The sequence below is a fragment of the Montipora capricornis genome, chromosome 9 (genome assembly GCF_036669925.1).
Source record: "Montipora capricornis isolate CH-2021 chromosome 9, ASM3666992v2, whole genome shotgun sequence".
NCBI lineage: Eukaryota > Metazoa > Cnidaria > Anthozoa > Scleractinia > Acroporidae > Montipora > Montipora capricornis.
In genome coordinates, this window is record NC_090891.1 from 49,756,110 (window position 1) to 49,781,109 (window position 25,000).

The 25,000-nt window shown below is 39.9% G+C and overlaps 1 long non-coding RNA gene and 1 pseudogene across 1 annotated transcript in view; one reads left to right on the forward strand and one right to left on the reverse strand.

The window, feature by feature from the left end:
- The window catches only part of LOC138015361 (uncharacterized), a 210,818-nt gene that overhangs the window by 33,602 nt on the left and 152,216 nt on the right, over positions 1-25,000 (forward strand). The window lies entirely within an intron of this gene.
- The window catches only part of LOC138015358 (uncharacterized), a 27,500-nt pseudogene continuing 15,781 nt past the window's right edge, over positions 13,282-25,000 (reverse strand).

Below are 25,000 nucleotides of genomic sequence, written 5' to 3' on the forward strand. Positions count from 1 at the left end.
AGCCATCAGCTAAGTTCGCTTTTCTTCCAATATGGCTGTCCAAATCACTAATATTGCAATGGTTGTGATTGGCCAGCAAGGCTCCAGCGTGCGTTTGACCGCGCAAGCTTGCGGAAACGCTGTTACACAAACCTGAAACGATGTGCCCCTGTTTTTAAGCGCCTATAAATCTCTGTTTACACTTAATAAATTACGACTATCTCGTGTCCTTTTCACGGGTGGTTTGCGTAATTTATGGATTTGAATACGTCCAAAACTGTCAGTGCTTCATTTTATCTCACTTAACAGAACTGACACATTACCAAGTGATGTCGAGTCTCCCTTGGAAATAATACAGACAATCCCGAAAGAGCGACAGAGGTTAGCAACAGACACTGATAGCAATATGGATGAAACGAGTAGCACCATGGTAATGATTGCGCAAAGCAAAGCATTGTTTGATCGCCTGGAAACAGAAGCAAAGGTAAATAACCCTATGTTGTCGCATTAATCCAAGCATCCGATCTGAGGGCGTCCTTATTAAGTTCGAGGGAAGAAAACAATTCAGGCACACAATATCAACTGATACCTATGCTACACTGACAGCCCTCACAGTTGTGAGTATTGCACGAAGCCTCCATCTACTTTCCCTCTAACAGATGCATGGAAGGATGGATAATTCTCGTGGTGTCACTCGTTTGCGCTTTTTTGGTTCGTTGTAAACAAACGTACACATCCTAACAAAATTCCAATCAACGGTTTCGTGTCTCAGTGCAGTCAATCCCTCTAATGAAACGGGTTGATGCGTCACGCCCAGCGGTGGTTGGCTTATTTCTATCCATGAAGGGGTCAGGTTCAAGGTAAAGAAACTGCAGTGCTGCGACGTTGGGGGGAAGTCCCACAACCCCTGATCTGGTTTTCAGCCGTTGTCACTTCAAACTTCCAGACCTCTGGAATTGAGGGGTTACAATCCCCAAGGCCATGACAGCAAATTGGCAATGTGGTGTTACAATCCTCGCCAAGGGGTTACAATCCCCAAGGCCACAATCCTCTCCAGAGGGTTACAATCCCTCACATGAGAGGTCCTTACCTATCTAGGGTTGGTAACCACGCACGATCAGAAGGCACACAACCTTAGTACGGTGAATCTATAGGGCAAAGGGTGACCCGCATGGGAACACTTCATCCCCACCCATATTTTATTTCACATTATTGACTAGATCATTGTTTGACAATTTAACCCTCCATATTAGAAAAGAGTGTCATTGACATGCAAGTATTGCATGAGTCCATGTTAAAATAGCTCATGAACTGTAACAAATCCACAGATAGTTTACAACTAACTAATTCCTCATGACATGTCCTGGGACATGCTATTGAGGCACCAGGTATGAAAAGAGGGAGGGAAGCGAGGGAATTTCAGTGTAGATGTTAAGTGTTTTCGCAATAAAGACAACTGGATGACAGAGCAAAGGTCGGATTAGACATACTAGTACGAGGCGCTTCGAATGGGATTGGATAGTAAGGTGCACGTGAGACAATGTTGCTCTGTAACAGACACAGACAATAGCTAGCCTTGGCTCAAATGCGTATCCCTGGCAGAGGTCATGGTTGTCACATTAACTTTAATTTATAAGGGTTGATAAATTGGCTTTAAAGCTTAAGAGACAATAACAAGCGTTTATACAGATGAATTACTCCATTCAAATAAACATATCTTTGATATAAACTCAATGTTGTCCAGAATACAAAATATGGAGTCAGAGGCATGAACCGTAACTCTTCAGAGGTCATGGAATCCCCGTCGAACCCTGCATTTCTTTATTTAGACATATTGTGGTTTAATTTTATTTTTGGTTTGAATTTTCTTAAAACCGGTTCATTATTTTTTGAAAGCAGTTTAAAAATTTTAAACAAGTTTTTTTTTTTAATCAACTGTCTAAAAAAGGGAGTTTTGCTTAATTTTTGGGATGTAGTTAAAATTTTAAGGGAGTCATAAAAAGAACTAGATATCTTTTCCTCCCTGATCCTCTCCAGTACCTCTATTCTACCTTACCCTTCCTTCGCGCATCTATTCCCCCTTATGCCCACTCCCTCTTCACAACACTACTCACAGACAATCCAAATTTCTCATACCCTGCGAGCAGAGTCTCTTTCGATCTTCCAAGATAAGTCGGGAAGAGGAAAGAAGACTGCGAGCCGCCTCGACTTTTTGTATTGAGCATGCGTTAAAAATTGAAATGTATCCGCTGTCAGTCACGCGTGACCAGTAGCCACAAAACCACAAAACGAAAACAAACAGTCGGAATATTTTCGAACAACTCCGGCAAACACTCGACAATCAAGGAATCATTTCATTGGAAACTCAAGATAGTCCATATATCTTAAAATGCCATTTTATTTTTTTACTGAAAAATTTATAGGTTGCTGTCAGACTAGTTTCTGTAACCGACACATATAGGAAAAACTCATGGAAATTCTGACAGTTAAAATTACCACGCTGTTGTAAATTTCAAAATATTGATGACGCGTGGCGACTGAACATGCGCAAAAATTAAAAAAACAGGTTTGACAAGTCGAAACTGGACTGACTCCTCCAACTCTTTGGATGAGCGGCAAATCAAAAAATGTGGAAGCGGCTCGCAGGGTCTACTTTCCTCTTCCCGACTTATCTAGGAAGATCGAAAGAGACTCTGCTCGCGGGGTAAATTTCCGAAGGCCTTTCTGTAATCTCACGAGAACTTGATCTTGAACTCCCTACCTTTGGATCTGCTGCCTAGTCCTTAATCCACTTGACCACGCAAGCAATTGCTGCAATCCTTAAAATAATTTATAAATGAACATTTTAATATATAGATTTAGCTAAGCCTAAAAGCGGAGCTCCCGTTGCTAACTCCAGAAAGCAATATAGTGTATGTGGAAATAATTATCAGGCTCCCAAAGGGGTTTAGGGCTCCAGGGCTACGGGCCTAAGAAAGCGGGGCTCCAGGGCTCCAAGGACAAAAAATCGGGGCTCCAGGGCTCCATAGCAGCTACTTTAAGGCTCCTGGCTCCACTGTTGACTAGTAGACTGTAGTCCCAAATTTCACCCAAAATGAAATCAAGGAATAAACACAATTTAAAATTTGCCCTTTTTCCATCTTTCTTTTGCCTTTGTAAACCGAAGACACAATTAATCTGATTAATGGCTGGAAAACAATGGTCACGTGGTCATTCTTGCTGCTGTTTGCCGACTTTGCTCGTTGCCAGCAGCCTGTCAGTTGTGCCATCCGTTTGCGCTTGCTGTCGCGTTTGCTGTAGACTCTATGTTTTCTCTCTAACCTCCACTTTTCAGCGAGTTTAGAATTACAGCGCTTCGAATCCTGTTATGTCGACAGGACAGGCAGAGGAAGTTCAAATAAGCACATCTAGAGAACTGAGAGAAAATTTGCTTGATGCAACAGCGTGCTTATACAAACTTGGAACGGAAAAGGCCTGCCACCGAGGGAGCTTTATGTTAAAACGTGATGGAATTGCGACATCCCTTTCCGAGTTCGAGAATTATTTGGCCATAAACCACGGTTTAAATAAGGTGGCCAAAACAGTTGGCATTCAAAATTGCTGCAAAGAAATATACTACTTTACAATGAAAATTAGCTGATAAATTTCAAATAAAAACTGATGACTTTTTATTCTGGCGTGTCTTAATTATGTTAATTCTCTCAATTCTACGACCGAGACACGGAAAGTAACTGTTGATAGGAAATAAAAGATAGGACGTAAAAGATGATATGAAAGATGTTATTCAGTTTGTCACAAGCGTTGGACAATGAACAAACATTTGAGTCCCAGACAGGAGTCCAACCTAGGCACTGAGCTACAGGGAGAACTAGCCGTGAGCTACCTGTAGGCCATAATTGGTCAATATGCGACACTCGTCCTACATACAACTATGATTGGCAATATCGAAAGTGTCCTGTATGTGGTGATAAAGATGACCTTTGCCTGCAGAACGTTATATTTTCTTGAGAGCAAGTTGTTTAACCTGTACGTTTCAATCAAGGAGTGCAATATGTAGCTGACGCTACAGCGTGAGAGTCTGGGTAAGTGTTTAGATTAAAAAAAATTATTTGTTTAGATTTTTTTTCTGATTTCTTTTATTAAAAAAAAAATAAAATTAAATACGAGGGTAACCAACTTGATTTCAGAAAACAAAGAAGCCCAATCAGAATGAGCCACCCCTCGGTGGCTCAGTTGGTTGAGCACCGGGCTGTCACGCGGGAGGTCGTGAGTTCAACTCCGGCCGGACCAACACTCAGGGTCTTTAAATAACTGAGGAGAAAGTGCTGCCTTTGTAATTACATCTGCAAATGGTTAGACTCTCTAGTCTTCTCGGATAAGGACGATAAGCCGGAGGTCCCGTCTCACAACCCTTCAATGTTCATAATCCTGTGGGACGTAAAAGAACCCGCACACTTGTCGCAAAGACTAGGGCATGTAGTTCCCGGTGTTGTGGTCTGTCTTCTGTGATGTATCATGGTTGGGAGGGTAAATACAGATCTCCATTTAAACCAGCTATGCTGAACTGGAATTTCTGTATAAATAGTGTATATAAATATGTATATAAATAAATAAATAGATAAATAAATGCGATAATTGCGTTACACACCGGACAAATGGCAAAACGAATGCATGCTTCTATCATCTGTTGCACTTTCTCCTTTCTAGATACCATTTACTAGCAGCCGGCAAACAGAAGCAATGAGGACTGAGTACTAAAAATGATTGGATTTTAAAATTTGGGCTCCGGGCTCCACAGCTAGAAACGATCAGGGCTCCAGGCGGAGAAATGATCGGGCTCCGGGCTCCAGGGACCCCCTCTTTGGGACCCTGAATTATGCTTCTGCATAAAGTACAAAATTAATTACTGGGTTGCCAGTATGGCAAACCCAGTCGGAATCTGCGTTTGATTTCGTCGTTTTTTCCGTGTCGGTAAAAGTCTTGCCTGTCATTCCCCTGCTAAGTGGTATCTTTGTGCATAGAGCCTTCTGCCCGTATTTTCTTAGGATCGAGAGGGTAATGGGAAATGCGTAGATTTCTCTGGTGGACACAGTAGAACGATTAACTTAACCGGCAATGGCGTCGAAAGTCATGTAACGCGAATGGCGTTTTAGTGGATCTTTGAACAAAATATACCCTTATGAAGCTCAATAATGGCAAGTCAATTGGATACTGAACAAGAAAGGTGGTGGAATCTTGAAAGCGACGAGTAATGGACTTCGACAACAATCTGTCGCCCGTCGAGCCGTCTTTTACCAAGTGTGCTGTTATGTAGAACACTGGAGAATTCGTAGGGCAGCGATAATAGTAAATTCAAAGACTAGACCAGGTGGATTGGATGGAATTTCAAGCGTTAAAATCCCTGAAAAGGTAAAATTATTTTCGTAGCGATGCAATTGCGTGTCTTCACCACGTGTTCCTTTGATGTCACGTTTTCCCTCAAAATATTCGCTTGTTTTCGCTTTCGCTCGAACATATTTACCTTAATTACATGGCCAGTGAATAGTTTTATCCTCTGGGATGAATATCGGTTATTTGGGTGGTTTTTGGCAAACAGAGGTTAACTATTCGTAATGCGATCGCTTCCGTTGTCGTTAGCAACGGGTCGCAAATTTGACACTTTTATCGCATTATCACATTACGCATTGATCGCTAATCCGATTATTCCTAAAAATCTAAAAATATTCGTGCCTTATCAGTTTTCGGTCGAGTTTATGTCTAAGAAAGCAGATGAATTGCAGAAAATTTTAGTTTTGCATCCAAAAATTCGTAATCAACGCTAAAATGACCAAATTTTGCCTGGAAAACATATTTTACTGTTATTTTTCTTAAATTTTTTCGTTCAACTTTCGCTTTTATAAAATGTTTCAGTTGTCTGTAAATAAGTTATATGCTGTTGGAAAGCTTATTTTCTTGGCTTTAAAATGATGTATTTTTCCCCCTAACTTTAAATATTTTTTGAGAAAAAAGAAACATTTTTTGGCGATGGCTGATTTACCGCGGTTTTCTCGCGGTTGGGAAAGTAGGAAAATTAATTAATAGGCCGGTAGCCAGGTCTTTAACCTCAGAAAAGGATCTGTTTCGTCGTACGAACGTGTGAGGACCTGTGAGCCAAAGGGCCTCTGCTGGTATGACTTCTGGGTGACCCTTTAAATGGTCTTAGTGACCACCCAACTTGAAAAAAATTGTCTGGAACGGTGCACGTACCACAGGCAAACCAATGTTCCCTCACTGAGGGTCTAGTCATTAGCGTATACAGCTTACAGTGATGAAACACCTCTGAGCTGATAGCAGTAAACAAACAAGCCTTGCAAACAATAACCAACAATTTTAATCAACAACTAAATCTGAAATTACACGCACAGTAATCTCTTTCACAACATTTTCCGTTTGACTGATAATCTTTACACCCTCTCTCTTCAGTTTAGAACAACAGCAAAAATCTTACTAATTAACAAGTCAAGCTACAGAGAAGTTAATTCGCTTAATACTCGACTAAAATCTCACCGTCAAACAAAGCAGCTCACCGAAAACTAGAACTAAGAACGCCTGAGAGAGAAAAAAAGCAGCTTGAAGCGTCAAAAGTCAACACAGCACTTACAAAGCCCTGAGTCAAATTTGAAATCTCAAACGATGAAGCGAGTATGGAGTACCGAAAACGAGCGGCGTTTCTCTTCCGACAAGCAGGCGTCAGTTACTTAGCCCATTTAAAAAGTTCATCTATGAAAAGAGGCAAGAATTAAAGTTTAAACTTTAGGAGGCAAGCGCTAAAAGAAAAGAACTTGAACAAACGTCTGCCAAGATAAGAGACGCAGCTTCCGCGCTAGCATCGGTCAACGCTGTAATAATTGTCATGAAAGAAATCACACAGTTCGCACCTGCCCAATGGCAAAATGTGAGTCCGTGTTTTTCTGTGGAGAGCTGAGTTGGCATGCAGATGAAAAACAGGAGAATCAGAAGAAAAAAAGGGAATTAGCAGCATTAGAACTGGATTTGAAAGGACGCGAAGCCACTTTCTCCCCAGTAAATAATTCTTTGAATAAACACGTATAGGAAATTTTACTTGAAGAACTTCCCCATGAATAGGTTCAAAACAATTTTAAAAACTGGTTGAAGCTTCAGCAAGATATAGCGTATATGAAAAAATTGTTGAAAGGTCTTGAAAGGCAGTGGTCCGCCAAGACACGAAGTTGTGAAATCTATAATTGGTCAACGAAAACATCTTGAAGATGAACAGCGCGCTTTGGCATCTCCATTCTATCACATGTGACCTCAGAAAAACCCTCGCAAGCAGTCTGCAAAACCTAAAGCACTGACAAGCTTTGGGATTACTTTTCCTGACCGAACAGGACGATCGACTTGCTTCCAACTTCTAGAGAAGAAGAGGATGAGCAGATCTCAATGGCAACTAGATTGCCAATGACTGATGACGCGCCATTCGCTCCAAATCGAATGCAAGCTACAGGAGAAAGCGAGAAGGCGAAAGAGGCAGCAGATATTCTTCTCTCCAACAAAAAAGATGCTATGCTCAAAGTAATATATAATGAAAACCGTGCAGTCAATCTTCTGAGCACTTGACTCTGTTCTGTAGTTAACAGTTCTGATCACTTTTTCTGGTAGTGGGTTGTAAGAGTGTAAGTCCGAGGTGACAATAGGCCCGCAGCGCGTGCATAACTCACACATATAAACAGATCTGTTGGAAGCGTGCTTGAATTGCAACAAAATGAGCCCCAAAATCGGCAAGAATTTGTGAAGCAGCTGCTATTTCCAAAACGATGGAATTACCCGGTGATAAATAATCTCGTCTACCAGAGTACATTTTTGACATTGCAGAAACAATATGTTCAACCTCAGAAGTTGGGTGATTGTGACCTTTGTGTTAAATTCGCACATTTCTTTTCAATCTGTGAAAGACTTGAAAGAAAAAAAACCGAACTAGCAAAAACAAAAACCCGCTGTCTTGCCATCATTTTGACACAGATGTATCCCTTGTTTCGCGAGAAAACATGCAAGGTAACTTGATCACGGCGCCCGCTGAATTCGATGTCTCTTACTTGTGCAGCCAAAAGTACAATAGAAAAATTGAACGTAGCAAAAATCTCCCAAAATGTTTTTTTGCTGATGGCAACTTTTTATAGTGTCGGTTCAACATTTAAGTTCTTTTCATATCGCAAATTTTGTTGCTGGTGGCAAAATATTTTATTCTTGATCAACACTTCTGAAAACTTCCTTCCGCTCTTCCTAAAAGCAGTGTATCAAGATTTATTTACTTTTGCATCAACATTTGCTTTGCACAAAGCGGGCTAACAAAATCTGTACCTTTCTTAGTTCGCATTTTTGAGCCTTAAAATATAATTGTTGGTCCTATGTTTCTGACGGCAAGTTGTACAGCTTGAGGTCACCCATCCAAATACTAACCCCGCCAGACAGGGCTTAACTTCAGGGAACTTTTGTCAAAGAAAGCTGTCAGAGGCTCATAGTACACGCTTAGACTTGTGGTGAAAAGAAGTTGTAAAGGAACTTGGAAAATGATCATCATGTTAGCCTCGAAGCCAATGTTTCTGGATTCCCTTTTCTCCAACCTTTCTGAGTTTAGTCTTTTACTAGTAACCACATGTCTTCTTCAGAGGGCTATTTAACTAAGACATCTACCATGGCACTATAATGATATACAGTACCAAAACAATATCGGGTACTATTAGAGCTACATATTACGCAAAGAAAGCTTGAATCTCCTGGAAGACAAAACGCCGCTCAGTTGAAAATTACACAGCGCTGTGTTACTGCACTACCACACGTACGCAATGCGTGCCTATATTTTTTATGAAGTGCACCATGCTTCACGGCCTTTTGCGTTCTGTTCTTGTCGTTACTGCACATTGATTGTTACATCAAGTTAGAACGTTGCCGAAGTTTGTTTGTTAATTTACATCGTATACTTTTTAGAAGTTCAGTGTTAGTATATTCGATATGCTGTTAAAAAGGGTTCGAGAGAATTTTAGTTGGCCTTCATAGCAAGCGTTCAAGTGTTTTTGTTTTTTAAGCAAGGAACGACGCTCGATGATTTGGCCATTCTCCTTCTTCGCGTTTTCTTAGTTCTGTGCAAAGTTCATGGAAACTGGAGTTCGGATTGAGTTTCACTAGAGTTATTCCGAGAACTATGTTTGTAATTTCTTCCACATACGACGTTTGTTTGATATTTCTTCAGGGACAAAGATAAATATTAAAATAATTTTTTTTTTAAATTGGGTTTGCTGAAGTGCGCGCCGCTTTACCACTCAGACATTTTGGTAAATCGAACCAAATATGATAGCAGATTTATTTTACAATGAACGAAAGTGACGTGCATGAAAACCATAACCACAAAAAAGATGTTAGTCGTAGATTTCAAATTTTCAAACGCAACCTTAAACATATTCAAACGTCGAGTCTAAAAAGTTGAAAAGGTTCTAAATTTGCTTGAACTCGTCATTTCCATATAAATATGCAAGACAAAATTTGAAGCCGCGGGTACTGCGTTAGCCAAGATTTTTAACAGAACTTATTTTATGCTTTAGTTTATTTTTTTATAGAACTGTGTAGTTTTGCCGTTCAATTTTTGTATTTTGAAGAAGCATACAAGCATGTCAACAGCGACTATCCCTACATCTTTACATTATTAACAACCTCGCACTTTCAGCTTTCACTCTTTTACCTTTCGTATGTAAATCATTTCATGTTCGTCAAGTGCAAGTGTCCTGAGACCTTCACTTTGTATATTAAATTTTATCCTTCAAAACATGCTCAAAATGCTCGATGACAATGCTTTATCAAAATGTTAAATGCGGAAATTTATGCGTAAAGATCAAGGTAAAGATTTGGATCAAGAATACCAGGAACTAAAGTATGTACTAAAATGCTGAAACTTCGCGCAAATAGGCTGTTCCAAGGTTTGGGTTTATGCCGTTTATCATCTGCTGAGTTTTGAAAAAGATTTCACCACAAGAGAAACCACCACAGGTTGAAGTGGGCGGAGATGATAAACAACGGAGTCTGATTTCAACTGAGGTTGTTCCAATCTTTGGAAATATCCGGTAAGAACCCAAAACTCGGAAGGTTGAGAAGTATTGAAACACTAAAATGGTTCATGGTTGAAATTTAACTGCTGCCTAAATCAATTTAAGTACGAAAGTTTGTCTTTCAGGTCCAGCTTGAAATAGATGAAACATTTCAGATCAGATATCCTACATGCCTGTGGTTGTCACGTTCGGGCCTGAACCCTATGCGGGAGATCTTCACGACCCCCTGTGAGACTGGACTTGTGAATAAAATTTTTGTAGTCAGGCGTTTTCGCGATGTAGTTGAAGTAACTGTTCCTGTTATCATCCAGTGAAGTCACTTGCAGTTCGAATATGACAGTAGCTGCTGTTATATCCCTATCCGCTCGTAACACTGCATATTCTAAATTTTCAAACACAGTCTTGGTACCTGCAATTCAACAAATATGTAAACTTTGAAAAAGCTTCTTCGACTGGGTTAAGGTCTGATGAATACACTGGGAGAAACAAGAGTTTGATTCCGATGTCATTAAGAAAATCTCTCAGTGCTCGTTCAATTATCCACCACAATAATGTCATCAACTTCCAACACAGGACGTTGTGTGGCAAAATCTTCTGCTTTTGAAGCTTCATCGAAAAATCTAAGAAATTCATAAAAATTGGAAGCTCCCTCTAACATGTTGGCACACACCGTCTAAACCAACCAGAAAGTTTAGTGTTCTGTTTGCGGTGGACAGATAGCGACGAAACATCCAAGTTGAAGTTGAAAGCCTCATTCGTCAAAAAAGTAGCAGGGTCTTTATCTGACAATTAATCAAAATAGAGCTGAGTGTACACCAAGTTATCAGTTATGAATCTCTCGGATGCGCATTTTCCTAATCTTTTATGGGAGTATTTTTGACAGCTTGGCAGTTTGGTCAGTTCGAACATCTCTGGAATTGCCGAAGTTGCCAAAACTCCGCAGTTTCCATGAACAGTCAAATTGTCCCGTAATTCTTTCAAAGACGGTGACCCTTTTGTTTGTATCATAGTCTCCAATAACATGGAGTCTTGAAAAGAACATTTTGAAGCAGTCCTGGTGTGGTTCAAAAGTTTTGGAGACGTACTCGCGGACTCTCTGAAATTGTTTAACGACTTACGATATTGTCTTCGCATCTAAGCGCAGTCTTCTTCCAACTTCTCTATACGAATGAAAGTTGTGCGAGTGGTTTCGTAAATCACTTGTCAGTTGTACACCTTGCTCGAAATTCCTATCTAGCTTATTTACTGTAAACGCCATGTCTTGCCGCCCAAACTCCAGATAAATCAGCTACGATCATTTGCGTAACTGGTGCAAAAAAGTTAAAAAAGTGGGCGGGTAAACTTTAAAGTTTGATTGTCAAAACTTTGAAATTTGAAAGGCCATTTGCAAAATGAGTAATTTCCTTCGAAAATAAATTGTAGTTTATTAATATTATAACAGTACAAATAATACCATTGTTACTTTTAGTGGTAATGTAGTTACTTTCCAGTTATACACTGCTCTATTTAATTGAAAATCTGAGAGAGAAATATTTATGAAACTTGTATATACAAGTTATATTGCCAAAGGAATTTTCTGTAGTCCTACTTGTGAAAGACCGAAAAGGGTTTAGCTCTGAGTAAATTGACCACTGAAAAGAAATTTGAAAGCTGACGTTTCGAGTGTTAGCCCTTCGTCAGTGCTTAACCCTAATCACTAAGCTGAGTATTTAACCCTAAACACCAAAAATTATCGTTCACATGCAATTAAGAATTATTATTGTCTTTGATAGCATCAGAGACATCAATCCATCATAATAACCTCAAAATGATTTCCAAATGTGATAAAATGGGCAGTGTTCTAAAAAAATAAAACCAGTTTTAAAAAAATTTAAATGGTTTGAAAAAAAAAAAAGAACTTTTCAAACCAGAAACAAAATTAAATCACAACATATATATTAGAAATTGCTAAAAGTAAAGTGGCCTTGGTAAAACGAAATTTTTAGGGTGTTCAAGTTTTCTGCAACTTTTTTAATGCCGCATCATTTTCATCTGTAACATTCTGAAACATTGACGCCGTTTTGGCACAATCAATCCATTCATTAAATTTTGCCATATAACTTTGTAATATATCGCCAATTAACGTACCAGATCTAAGTAGTGACTTCTCAAGATAATAGCTGGGTTCCAGACCGCAACGTGGTCTAGGGCCTGGTTGTCACGTGATTGACCATCACGTCCGTCCGTCCGTCCGTACAGACTCTAGGGAGGGGGATGGAAGACTAAGAAAGGGAAGGGAGGGGAGTCTCACGAATGCAGCTTTGAGGCGCGGATGGTCAAATTTTTTTTTTGCGGGAAACGTTTGCGCAACACGCGTTTATCCCACTGACCGTTTTACTATTAGAGACGAGCAACGGGATAAAGAGCAGGAAAGAGAAGGAGAGAAGAGGTGATGAAACTTGAGAAATTTAAGCGAAGAAAGCCTCGACAGAAGCCGAGGAAGAAGAAGAAGAGAAATAGAGCGAGAGACAAAACACTTATTTAGAACGGGTGGCTTTAGGGTATGTTTTCTTTCTTAATGCATTTCTTAAGGCCTGAAATTTCGCGTTGACAGAGATTCTGGTATATTTAAACAATCACACACCACGTCGCCATTCAAGCTTATAGCAGACATGTTGTGAAAGACATTACTGTGGCACCGCGGAAATACGATTTTGTGACGTCACAGTAACTGGCAAGTGGTCATCACCATCAGGCTGTCGAGTTCTGAAGTGTGTTTTTGGAGTTCTATAAAAGATCGGTATTTTGCATGATAGTAAGGTGAGAAATATTATTGATGCTGCTCGATTTTTGTGAGTTTGATTCCCTGAAACTGGTTTTTAATACTTAAACCACGTCCGTAACGTATAGCGGTACAAGGTAGTCATTTTGAGTGGAGTAGTGTTCAATTTGCTGACTCGAGCTGACAAAGCTCCAAGCGCCCTCTCCCTCATAGTAAAAACAAAGATGGGTATCCAGGCGAAGCAGAGAATTGGTTATATATGAAGCTTTTCGCAAGGAGTTTTGAGACTGGTTGGATTCAACGTGTAACTGGCATGAAGTGACGAAGGTAAGTCGGTCATTTTTCACACTAACTTCGTGTTGACATGTCGCTTGTTCGGCTCGCATTGTTCACTTATTTATTTATTTATTTATTTATTTATTTATTTATTTATTACACATTCACTTCACTAAATTACAAGCAGATAACACAAACAGCGGTGATAAACATTGTATTTATAAAAATGTGTTGGAATACAATGTTAATACTTAATTGATTAATTAATCGCTACAGCCACAGAAAAGCCGCCTGGTCTTTGACTTGGCTCACAACATTTTTTATAAACAAAATTGGGTTGCCTCGGACTTGCGAGTATTAACCTTCACGAAAAGGACAATTTAACATCGAGTGCAACTTCAGTTTGGTTCTGGCAAAATATATTATGAAATGAGAACTCTCCAAAAGGCGAGCCGAGTTTGAATGCTAAGATTACAGTATTACTTTAACTTTAACATTTTAACTTTTTTCGCTGTCGGCAAGACTCATGGCGAAAACCATTTAAAAGTTGCCGGTATTTTCTGTTTTCGTTAAGGTGTGCCGCTGACCAGAAAATTTCTGCAGCGCGCCCCCAAAAACGTATTTCCGCGGTGCCCATTACTGTGCATGTAATTTCAGTTTCTTGTTGTTGATAGTGTTGATTAAAATTGTCGGTTATTTTTTGCAAGGGCTTGTTTGTTTTCTGATGTCAGCTCAGAGGTGCTTGATCACTGTAAACTGTATACACTAATGACGATTAATTTTGTACTTTATGAAATTCCTCATACTGAATTGAAGCACATGCCTGGCATGGCAATCCGTCTTTTTTCATGCCGGACATGAGATCCAAGCTCAACCCCAGTCCCCTTCTTAAAAGTGACCCGCGTGGTTACGAGAGGCTCCTTCTGGGTGAGGGGCTGAGGTCTCCGTGTCTCATGCATGACGCCGTTTTTTTCATGCTATCGGTGTTCTTTTTTTACATTGCGTTTCGATTTTCACCGGGCATGAAGAAATAAACTTCATGTCAACCCCCTTGTTTTTAAAAATGTTAGTCCAAATTTTTGTTTCCAAGCCGTTAGAGGCATAATTATTTCCATATACATATCTATATTGCTTTCTGAGGCTGGAAACGGGACCTCCTCTTTTAGGCTTGGCTAAATCTCTATATTACTGGCAAGCCTCGATAAGGAAAATACAATGAGCCAGGTGTGGATTTGATGTGCCCATCAAAGTTCAGAGAATTCAGTTGTTAAAAAATGGTCTTTGACAAGGTGGCATAAAAAATGATGTCACACAAAATATATTTGGTTCTATAGTCTCTTCCAATGTCTGCCTCAGCATGGATTGACGTCAGAAATTGCTGGTTTCATGACCTGATCCAATAATTCTCTCACTTGCTACATAAAATGTTCTTTATTCATGGGTGTTGGCGATCTGCACTTAGCTAAACGTCGATCAAAATGCTCTGTGTTATATTGTAACAGCTAGTTGTGGATTTGGTGCGCAAAGGAAGTTCAGAAAAGCTTGTTGGCGATAATCGTCGTTAATCTTCATAGCAAGTTTGTTTTTCCGGGGACCCGTCTTTCGAGCGAAATTTAAAATTGTTACAAATTGAAGCAATGTAGTCTAAAATACTATTGCCAATCATGGTTAAATTTTCGCGATTTCACAAGTATGGTAGTGATACCTAAAGAACTTAAAATCTGAGCATTCTTTTACTGATAAGATGGCTGTGTACTACCAATATGAAAAAAAAAAGCTTCTTGTAACTCGGTGAATGTCACACGTCTAGTGCTTGTCCTAGGAAGTGCTGCAATAGCGGCAGTTACAGCATGGTGAAGAACGAAGATAATAAACGTAGAAAGAACCGCAGTTCCTGACTTGAATGGTAGTCGAATACGAGCAGCAGCTATAATAGTGGAAACATACCGTCCTGCTTACTCGACCGTCAGCGACACTGGGATGCCCTCCACTCAGCCATCCCGTTCCTCTAGTATTACAGCGATACCTTGGTGGACATGAAGTTGGCATTCGTGTACCTGCTGCCCCTTGAAATCGAAACCAGGCCCGGCCAATTCCGTTGTCACAGTATTGGGTGTAATAATAATAATTTATCTTTCTGTCATAACTGCTCAAAGTGCTGTAAGTCCGGCATTCTGAGAAAGAAACAGAAAATTATGTTTGATGCACGGTGGCCACGGATATACCGAAAGTCAGAATAAATTGGACAAATTTCGTTGGTCGGTCTCTGTGTATTACCTTTTTACTTTTCGTGTAAGACATACTAGGAAAACAATTGATTTGGATTGACAACAGAGCATGTGATTTGATCCAAAACAGTAAAATTGAATATGAATATTTTATTAGTTTATAACTCACGCAGAGCCATGCAGAGCGGCCTCTCAATAGCGCCAAATTTACATACGAATGGACGTAAGTGAAAGTTTTCGGAGCGAAATCATAACGTACTTTAACCTGAGAAGCATTGCTTCCTCCAGTACCGTTTAGAAGCATGAGATGTCGTTTGAGAGCGAATTCGAACAAGAGAACTGAGCCACCAAAGCAAAGCTTTTACAGCGAAAACAAGCCACCAGCATTAGAACCTTAAAGTGAATTTGGGACAAAACATTTTTCTCAGTTTCTTTTTCCACAAACGTTATTTGACTTTTTCGCTCAATTTGATAACAACGGATAAAATTTTTGTATGACCTAAAGCTGCATTCGCCTTACCGCCTCGGGCATTGCAAATTGCTTTTTTTTTTTCAAAACAATTTGATCATACTAAGTTTTCACAATTTGGATGATTTCTGGAGTCTTAAAAAATACGAAAAGGCACAATGGGATGGCAAGGTGCTTGTAAATATGAATTTCTCTTTAAAATCACCGTCACGTAGCTTATTGTTAGAGCTAAGGGTGGTTGGTACTTTGAGCACTGGACTTATCAGTGTCCATTGTTTTGCCACGCTAGTGCCAAGTTATTACCTGAAGCAGGATAAATACAAATCCGTCCATCTCCAGTGTAAGGACTCACACACGAGCAGTGGTAGGATCCAACAGTATTCGTACATGTAGCCCCTGAACTGCTGCAGTTATGTAGACCACTAGTACACTCATTGATATCTGTAGAGATAGTGTCACCCAAAAGTGTCGTAGTTAATATGAAATATAGCGGGCTTGGGGTATTTGATTGAATCTTATTGGGGGATTGTAGATGGCAGCTTTCTAATCAAATTAGAGTGAACACTGAAAACCTTTACCTAATTTATGAACATTTTCTCATGTCCTCTCAGTGCTTCTTGAGTGAATCGTTTGCATGGTCCAAGTTGTATGTGAGTGTAACTTACCCGAACATGTTTTTCCATCGCCCGAAAAGCCGCTATTGCATGTGCACAAGTATGATCCTTTAGTATTACTACAAACGGCATTGACATCACAGCCGTGAGTATTAGTGGAGCACTCGTCGATCTCTACAGAAAAAAGCATAGGGAATGAATGTGCTAGCCAAACAAACCAACACTCGCCCTTGTCACACGGCGGCCATATTGTCCCGGGAGACCAAAAAAGCTTTGTTTTACCACTCTAAGCGTCCCCTCCATGGTTTCCACTCCGAGGCTTGGCGTGGTAGAACAAAGCTCTTTTGGTCTCCCGGGACAATATGGCCGCCGTGTGACAAGGGCGAATGAAGATGGCATACGTTATTTGAAGAACCTTCCTCACCCACTTTACATTTCGCGCCCACACTACTTCAGTCGCCATTTTCGGGGGCCCCGAAACTCTGAATTCTATGACTGTGTAAAGTAATCTGTTTCCATCGGACATCAAATGGGCTGTATAATTCTGTTTTCCATTGGAAAATAAGCTATTTTTATTAGCATTTGAGTTTCTAATATTATTTACGTATCACTTGAACCGTCTGCTCTTGGAATGGCATCGAAGAGTACTGAAATTGGGAATTCCTCGATTAACTGCTGGAACGATCAGAATTAATGTATTATCATTTCTGGAAAATGAAGAAATAACTTCTTGGACTACATTGTAAGGAGTCACGAACAGCAAACCCACCTTCGGGTCGATAATTCTGTTCAAATATTGTTGTGTGTGTCTTCCGCTCAGGCTGCAGGCACTGAACAAAGAGGCAAGGCAAGCCTTCGGCCTTTGAATACTGATCTCCATCACAATCAGTAAAATGCCTTTATCCATTGCTGTTCATTTAATTTTCTCGCTGATAATAAAACTGCGTCTAATTTGTGGAAGCAAGCTTGTGTGTGACATTTTTATTCTTGGTCTGGAAAAGTTGAAAACTTACAGAAGCCTATAGAGGTCAAAAGGTCAGCTTGTGTTTATTTACAGGAAGAGGAAATTGTTGTGGGATTCAACACCCGTTAAGTTCAAGACTAAGTACACTTGATAAAGAAGACATTCTAGGAACGTAGAAAAAGAGTATTTCATCGAATGCTACAACTGTGTAATGCACGCGCCACACTGAAACTGTCTTTGGTTTACTTTATACTCGCTTATCGCTAATCGCTTGCATAAAGCTTATTTAACAAGTACCGCGCTAGCAGTGAATTAATCTAGCCTTGTTGTCTCCATTACGAACTGCTTAGCTATGAAATAAATATGAGTTGCTAACTTATGAATTAAGGTCCGGTTAAAAGTTCAAGCGACCAAGTACCATGCATAGAAACTGTATTTCCCTCTTGAATTCATTGCAGACGTAGCTCCACGCTTCATAGAACAGCGCTCGAAATGAAGATATTCTGCTGTTTTTCTGTTCGAAATACATTTCACAGGATAATCCTTCTGGAGGATCCTGGGAGTGCTTTTTTTATCTCCCTGAAAAAAAACTGCTCTAATTTTTCTCTCGAGTGCAAAAATAACTCAACGATACTTGCCCATATATGGAAGTAGACGTTCAAATTTCCAGGACAACAACAACAACAAAGGCGCGCAATGTGAAGTGTGTGAGTAAGGTTCCGGGAAAGGAAAACACAGTAGTCTTACAAGTGTCATACATATTTTCGGTCCCCTGATTGCAAACTGATAAGGACACTGGCTTTGCAAGATTGTTCAAAACCTCCGTAAGCGCACCTTACTTAACGAAAATACTCCTATCCGGAGGATACCTAAACTTAGAGCCAGGATTCGAGCTAGGATCCGAGCCAGGATTCCAGCCAGGATTCGAGATAAGAAGAGCTTTCTCCGCTATTTCTTCTCAAATCGCTCGGTTAGGTTAGGTCTCAAATCGGTTAGGTTAGGTCTATTTGCGTTGGTTCTTGTCTAGTTAGGTCTAGTTAGGGTTAGGGTAGGTCTCAGTTAGGTAAGGTTAGGTCTCAGTTAGGTTTCGAATCCTGGATCGGATCCTAGCTCGGATCCTGGCTCGAATCCTGGCTCGAATCCTGGCTTTATTCTTAGTTGATCTCTCCTATCCGGCTTGACAAATGGCAGCCAGTAGTTTAGTTGGATGCTGAGACTATTCGTTTTTCGTGCTGTCGCTTATTTTTTAACCTTATTGAAGAAAAGGCAAGCAAGTCCGGACAGCTTACATCCTGACCGGCTCCGCTTTTACTTGTTTACGGTCAAGTTGAAGTTTACAAGAGATTGGCATTTCGAAAATTGTCGCGAAGAGCATCAACTCCTTGCCAACCTTAACACGATTTGAACAGATGAGCATTAGAAATACTTTCCGTCACAACTATTCTCGTTCTTCGTACTAGAAAAGCGCTCGTTCGTACTAGAAAATCGCACATTTTTTAAGGTATTTGTAGTAAAAAACTGTTAACTTTTTGTTCAACGTTCACGCGGGTACGGCCGACGAATTTTTCAGAAAGCCATTTTTTTGTTGTTTGTCTTTTGTTATTGCCAATGAGATGTTTTCAATAGAGACCTTTAGCATCAGGTTTTTCGCGGGAAACCGCAAACGGCAAACTGCGGTTTGCGGTTAGCCGTTTGCAGTTTCAGGTTTCCTGGCTTTCGAACTTTAGCAAGGAGTTCGGTGCCGCCATGTTGTTTTTTTGTCAAGTGGAAGTGTATCACTTTGACCACCCAAAAAATATAAATACTTCATTCACTCCAGTTCAAAAATCTAACTAACACATAGAAGGTGGATATAGAAAGCTACGTCGTGCTTTTAAACGTGAGGCTGAACAATTTTTAGTGGCAAAAAACCTTGTTATTAGTTACTTACCGGTAGAGACCTTCTCCGCGGTTAAAACGTGAACTGCAAACCGCAAACGCGACGGCAAGACCTTGGTCACGTGATATTTTGCGGTTTGCGGTTTGCGGTTTTCCATGAAAAACCTGATGCTAAAGGTCCATGATCCGACTCAATAGTAATACCATTGACAACTTGTAGTCAAGGTTCGTAGTTTGCAATAATTATAATTGACCGAAGTCAAGAATAAGACGACTTAAACCATCCTCAAAAATGAGTTTAAGCCCTTTAGAATGCTATTAGTCCATTCCCCCTTTTTTTCTCGTTTGGCGTCGAATGTGTTTCCTGATATTGGGTCGGTCGGTCGGTCGGATTGAAAAAGTCTCGGAATAGGAGACTTGGTACCCCAGCATCATTGATGTGGAGCCTGGAAACAACAAGACATTAACCCAAAATCAATATGGCGGAAAGTTAGCTGATGTTATTGCAGAATTAAGATAACGTGTTTTTCTCTATGCTGTTACTATGCTCATTTTTTCCGATTAAAAGAATTATTTAAAGTGAAAAATGGTTTAACTACATCGTTACTTATTATGTTTATTTCCAGTTCAGAAAATCATTTTACAATTAAGAAAATTGCGGACACAGCCTATGCAATTATCTACGTAACATTCGGTCTAACAATAGTATAAGCAGCTCTTTACAGTCTCACAGTTTTGTGAAATGACCCATTTCTGACACTTTCTTAAAATATTTAATCCTTCTGTAAGTCCTACATCTGTTAGTTTTCTAATCAAGTTCGTGTGATATCCAGATAAAAAATCGAATACTACATTCACTTGCGTTACCTTATGGCCAGGGTTCATTCTTTTGAGACTAGATCTTAAGTCCATATATTTCTCTGTTTTCTTTTGATCTCTGTCATGGATTTCTCCAACGTTGCAGACTGTTCCTTCAAATATAATGAATTGCTTGCCTTTCTTATCGAGCACAACGATGTCAGGTTTGTTTGCGCCGTCTTTCGGTGGAATGTCTTGATGGATTGGTATATTCCAGAATACTTTAGCATTTTCATTTTCTACACTGCTCTTTGGAGGGGGGGATTTTTTATGCAAAGGTGTTGCTTCGTCAGTATCATCAGAGAGTTCAAACTTCTGAAGTATCGCATGATATACAGGTCTTAGCATGCGGTCATGCCTTGATGTGTAAAGTGATTGGGCTAGAGCGGAGCATTTGCACATGATATGAGCAACGTTCTCATCAAAAGAATGACAGAACTTTATAGACATTTGTTTGTAATAGTTGTTGGAGGATGCCTGTGTGCACGCTGTAAACGACAGAAGGAACGCTTTTCCAGACTTTTGAAATGTCGCACCATCTGTTGTCGAGGTCTTCATTTTTCCACTGTTTCACTGTGAAATGTCCTACCTTCGTGCTCGTACTTCCGCACTACTTCTTTCTTTATGATGGATTTGATACTCCTTGGTTGGCAGTTATTCGCTTCTAGGACTGTGCTGCTAGATATTACAGTTGTTTTCTTGTATTCAATGTTGAAAGGTATATCCAGGCCGAGTTGCGTAACAAACGTTCTTGCGTCTTTGATGATAGACCTAAGGGACTTCTCTTTTTTGGCATCTTGATAGGTTCTAACTAGCTCTACGTGTGGGTCGGTACTGCATGTAACATAATAGGCTAGCTTGATCTTTGTGGTTTTATACAGAGTTTCAATTTTAGTTAGGCCCTTTGCCTCCTTTAGAGGTTGGGAGAAAAAGAGGGGCAGTGATTCTTGTCTGTGTTTGCAGCCGTTGTCATCGATAACTTGACGAGTTCGTCTGTCAATTTCATTTAACCTGTCAATGGGCCAGTCTGGAGTCCACATGTGATGCAGTAAAACAGGTAGTGCAAATGTTTGAGTGGCTTTGACTTTCCGTGGTATGGATAGAGGAGAGGACCAAATCAACGAAACTTGCTGATTTCTGAACTTGTTTCTCAAGTTGAGTAACAGTCTCAAACTTGCCAAGCTATTTATAATAATCGTCATCTCCAAGTACGGGAATTTTCTCATTGTCGGTGAGCGGTAAGTCATCTCTGCTCTCCAGTTTACCTCTTTTTAGATGAATAGTAGCGCATTTGTTGATTCCCCAGGCTAGACCAATATCATTAAACATCTGACGTAATTTGTTTGTGATTGTGGCTGCCTTTACTTCCCTCTTGTGATAACATTTGAGATGGTCGACGAACAAACAATTCGTGATCTTGCTTTTTATCTCATGCGTCAGTGTGTACCCTTCTGTTGTATGTAAGTACCAGGCAATAGGGTTTAGACATAGCGTAACAGTTTAACGCAAAAAGAGTCACCTTGTAGGATACCTCGTTGGATGTTGATTGGACCAATAGATTCTTTACCATTAGATGCAGGGGTAAACAGAGTAATTGTCCAATGGCATGTTTGAATAACATTCTTTACAAACACGATTAATCTCATTAATGCCATGGTCTTCAAGGGTTGTAATTAGCCACTTATGTGAGACGCTATCAAAAGCTTTCTTGACATCGATCCACACGCAAGAAATGTTCTTCTTATTCTTTGTAGCGTCGTCTAAAATTGTCTTGTCGATAAGTAAATTATCTACGCACCCCATTGTCCCTTTCACACCTCCTCTTTGGTCAATCTGCATTAATTGATGCTTTAATTCGTGGCTTTCGAGTTCTTTGTTGATGATAGATGTAGTCAGCTTGTACATTGTATTAAGACAAGTAATTAATTATTATTATTATTATTATTATTATTATTATTATTATTATAGCAGTTAAAACGTCTGTATGCTATATACATTTAAGTAGCATCACGAGGCGCTGCCGCAGCGTAACCCGTGGGCTATAAGGTGAATAAAGCTAAACAAATTACAAAGAAGAGACCTGGTAAAACGTTATAAAATAGTCTTTATCAAGTAAAAGGGCCCTGTTGGCGACTGAGACTTCTCGCGTGATCACGTTGCGACATTAAACGTGCGAGTGATATTTAGAGTTCCTGACAGGCACGCCTTTTGCATCTTTCTGAGCACATCTTTAGCTCTGTTGCCCACCAGCTTCTGTAAAGTAGCATCTAAGTCCTTAAACCATTCCCCCAAAACGTCTATGATGATATTGTACTTGGCGATATCATATCCTGGGTACCTCTGCTTCATCTCCCGTCTGAGTGGCGCATACTTCATGGTCTTCTCGGAAGTTTTCTTGTCACAGTTGCTCACCTAAGGGCAGTTCATCTCCAGCGTTATTACTTGCTTGTGTTGGTTTTTGACAATCCTGGCGTCTACTCTATTCGCCCTCAGTTCTTGAAACTACCCATAGACCGGAACATCCCAGTACGCCTGGCCTCCTGGATGTTCCTGTCTGTGCGGAATTATTATTATTATTATTTTTTATTATTATTATTATTATTATTATTATTATTATTATTATTATTATTATTATTATTATTATTATTGAAAATGCCAAACATTTGGGTCGGTCGTACGACGCTTAACGAAGATAAAAAAGAGGATGGCCTAAGGAGTAGAAAGGATGCCGTAAGAGCTCCATGGGCATTAACGCCTATCATGCCCCGGCACGCGCGTAGTTTTAGAGGTTTGATCCATTGGGGAATCACGAGGGTAATAAAAGGCGACGGCGTAAACAGTATTACATCCCAAGCCCCACTGCGAGGACAGATTCTCCACTAGTTTACGTTACTTTAATCGTTGATTTATTTGGTACGTAAAAGTTAAACCAAGCTAAAAAAATGTACCTTTGAAACAAGTGAAATTGTAGCAGCTGTCACATGACACGTCATTCCAAGTGTAACCATGTTTAACACCAAGAGTGTGCACACAGTCTTCGTTTCTCCAATTGTTTGGTTGCCTTGGCGCCCAGAACCTGAAATTACTCAATTCATGGTTGGTCCAAACAAATGATCCCTCCACACTTCGGTCATTCAGACCAATCCAGCTGCGCTTGCCGTTATTGCGATGCTGAACGTAGACATTTTCTTCGTGGTTGTGAATAGTCACCAGACTTGAACTCATTGCTGAACAGTTTAATTCAGCACTCAGCCATGAAGAACATGCTCGGCTTGAGAAGTAGCAGTAACCATTAAAATAACCCCATCCAGATGGGCAGATATCTGAGTCAAAACAAAAAAAAGAACGCCAACTCGGGACAGGTAGTAAATTCAGTATCACTATGATCAACAACAGCGAGAACAATAAACATGGAGGCGATAGTACTGGTGGTTATGATGATGATGGTGATGATAATAATTATCCCTGTTTTAGAAAACACTGGAGCATAAATTAAAAACATCATAGGGCACTATTATCAGCCGGGTCTGCCGGGAAAAGTTGAAGAACAGGTTGAGAATTTCTGGGAAATGACTTGGAGAACGCCGTGGTTAAAGAACCACAATATCACTCAAATCCGACATAATATAACAATTTTTTTTTTTTTTAAATCATGGAACGGTAAATCACCAGGCTTTCACAAAATAAAAAACTTCTGGCCTAAATATTTTAGACTTTCTGTCCTACATGCTGAATTGACCGCCGCTGTTATACCGGGGTGTAACAGAACACTAGGAATGCTTCACACCACAACTTCTCAACCAGCATTACTAACTATGAGGCAGAAGCAACGATGACTGAACATTAATTTCTTTGCATTACCTCTTTCAAGCTTACCTGACACAACAGCGTATGATATAGAAAGCGGGTCATATCTTGATACGTACAATTCTTTTAGACATATTCGCGCTCTGGTCGTGTTAATGTACTGCAATCATAAGGAAAACAGTAAATGTCAACAGAATACATCAATGAAATGGTTTGTAATGTGGCATGAAGCTAATTTTAGCTGAAAAGCCCGCGACCGGTTCAGTTTTCCAGTGTGCTTACATTAACATCATCATTCTAATCATCATCATCGTCACCAACAACTATAAGATACGAGCTGTCCGAATAATACGGAAGGATTCCAGCAGTGTATTGTGAAGTTTATTTATGTGGAGTTGTTTGTCACAGCATTTTTGCCTTTTCATGCCACGTCTTAATGTATCTCTCTGTTGACTTTTATCATTTACTCTTTCTTTCCATCGTCCCGCTTTCTTCTCAAAATCTGAAATCAGCAGTGACTGTGAACAAAAGGCAATTTTTTTTCTTTCTTTTTTTTTTAAACAAGAAATAATTTTCAAGGCAGTATTATATTTGTTTCTGCTGTAGTCCTACCTCCACCCAAGCTGTAATGGAATTATGCACCGGATCCCTATTCCCACCACTAGATGAGTGATTAGCAGACACGAAAACATTCGGAGGACTGTTGTAGACTTTATCGAAGTGGATATCCTAGAAAAAGCAGAGGAAACCTGTCAGTCACAATAGACAAATAACGGAATAAAACTGTGTATAATTTACCTAAGTGATGTCATTGTTATACCACTTATTGCAAGGATTTGGAGATTTATCACGCAAGGAAAAAAAAATTATCTAACCCTGCAGAAGGCGTTGTTGAAATCCACCGGAGGAGGCTGAGACGCTGTAAAGTAGAAAGAACCGAGTTCAGAAAAGAGAGGTCTCTGAAGCGACGAGAATGCCAACCAGTTCTACAAAAAAGGAAAGAGATACAAAGTCCAAGGTGAAAACACATAGCAATGAAAAGTGATTTAAGAAAAGACAACAACAGCAA